The 2,102-nt window shown below is 42.2% G+C and overlaps 1 pseudogene; it reads right to left on the bottom strand.

Annotated features, from left to right (window-relative positions):
- Positions 1 to 1,706: 1,706 nt before the first annotated feature.
- On the bottom strand, positions 1,707 to 2,093 carry LOC105535141 (annotated as a pseudogene).
- Positions 2,094 to 2,102: the final 9 nt, after the last annotated feature.

The following is a 2,102-nucleotide window of genomic DNA, read 5'->3' as shown; positions in this document are numbered from 1 at the left end:
TATATACGTGAAAACTTTGAGGTTTCATATCAGAGTCAGTCCATTAGTTGAATAAATGATAATATGTTGATCTAATTTAATACATTAAATAGCATGAAATAACCTCAAAAATAACAATGTAGCCCTTTACCAAATTAAGTTCTACAATGTTTGATTGCATTTATATAAAATTCAAAACAGAAAAATATGGATCTATAGTGTCAGAAATTAAAACATTTCCCCATGCAGGATTTGACCAGAAGCACAGAAAAAGACGCATGTTCAGAGGTGAAGGACTTGTTGTTCAGGCTAGCTTAGGTGTTGGGGACAAGGGTATTAACATTTGACAGAAACTCTCTAGTGATACATGTCAGACCTATGCATTTTTTCTTATGTGTAAGTTCTTTCTCATATAAATAAAAAATGTAGAATCGTTTAAAATTCAGTAAATAGTAAAATTAATATTAAAATCCTATATAAAATATGAACATTGTTATATGAATCAATAAAATGTATTCAAGTATACCGACTAAAATTAAATCCCAGAAATCATAAAGATAACTAACATCTGAAGCTTAATAATTAATGAGCATATGTTTCATAGAGAAGGAAAAAATTGTCAAGACACGTGGAACATGTATTTTTTCCCAGTTGAATGTCACTAAATTATTTATACAATAGTTTATCCTGTGTCATTGGTATAAATTACCAGTATTTTGTGTAGTAATACAACCGAGAACCATTTTTAAAGAAAAAAGGATATTTGCGAGCACATGAAATAAATCGAAAGTATTTTCAATGTTGGTCCAACTATTATACCTCTAACAGTACCACGGCTTTGAGTGGGGCTTTGGAAAATATATTTTTTATTTTATTTTATTTTATTTATTTTTTTATGAAACAGAGTCTTGCTCTGTCGCCAGGCTGGAGTGAAGCGGCGCCATCTCGGCTCAACACAACCTCCGTCTCCCAGGTTCAAGCGATTCTTCTGCCTCAGCCTCCCTCTTTGTTTTTAATTGAACAAATATTTATTAAGCACCTACTTTGTGCCAGGCATTGTGCTAGGCACCTTCACTGTGTGCTGTTCCTACACCACAATCATCTGCTCAGAAATTAAAACCAAGAAATGGAACACTGTCGCAGCCATGCAAACTGGGGGGCAGGGGGCACTATGGGGAATGACGGTGATTCCCAGGCTAGAAAATGCACCCACCAGAAACCTGTTTTCCATCTCTCTGTAAGTCTCCAGTAAACAGTTATTTTAAAGCTTCCCGATATTGTCGGAGAGGAGTGTTGTTCTCTCTGTGTCCCCTGGGGCTGGCACCTGGTGGACCTTCAAATACTCTGAATGCTATTGGATAAAAAGAGCCCGATGGCCTGGAGTAAAGAATATCAGTATTTGGATAAGAAAATGCTTTTTTTCAGTCCATATGGTTCCAACAGCCCTTATGAAAGATATAAACATCCCTGGCCTGACTGCGTAGATGTTGAAGGTAGACCTGGCTCTGGATTCCCGAGTCAGAATCTCCAGTTGTCCACACCCTCACAAGGCCAGAGATGCAAGAGGAGATTTCTATTCTGGAAAGAGGTGAGTGGACGGCACAACTGGTTTGGAGACACGACAAACTGCACCTGCATTTACAGAAGCAACGCACACAGGGAACGTCCTAGCGCCATCTGGTCTCACACACACGCCTGGGACTCACAGGCGAGGACCTGGGTCAACCCTAGTTGTCTGTACCCAGCTTAGGAGGCCTGGGCGGAAGTCATGCAAGTCGTGGATCTTCCGGTCCAGCGTCTGCAGGAAGCTCTTCACCTCCACCTCCAGGTGGCGCTGTCGGGATTTGTTCTCCTCAGCGTCTGTCTTTAGGGAACGCGCTTTGTCTTCCTGGTTTTGATCGTCTCTCTGCGGCCTCCATCTTCTCAGAGACGCCATCGCGCTCTGACGTGAGCTGAGGTGTGAGTTCACTTTGTTTCCGGAGATCTTCCAGCTCTGCCTCCTGTTCTCGGAGCTCGGCCTCCAGCTCCTCCATCCTCCTCCTCAGCTGCGTGTTCTTCTCCTTCTCTCTGTGGATCTCACGGCCTCTTCCTCTGCTCCGCGCTGGCCGGCGACTCCTGCAGCA

The sequence above is a fragment of the Mandrillus leucophaeus genome, unplaced genomic scaffold (genome assembly GCF_000951045.1).
Source record: "Mandrillus leucophaeus isolate KB7577 unplaced genomic scaffold, Mleu.le_1.0 Scaffold1418, whole genome shotgun sequence".
NCBI lineage: Eukaryota > Metazoa > Chordata > Mammalia > Primates > Cercopithecidae > Mandrillus > Mandrillus leucophaeus.
This window is presented reverse-complemented; position numbering and strand designations above follow the sequence as displayed.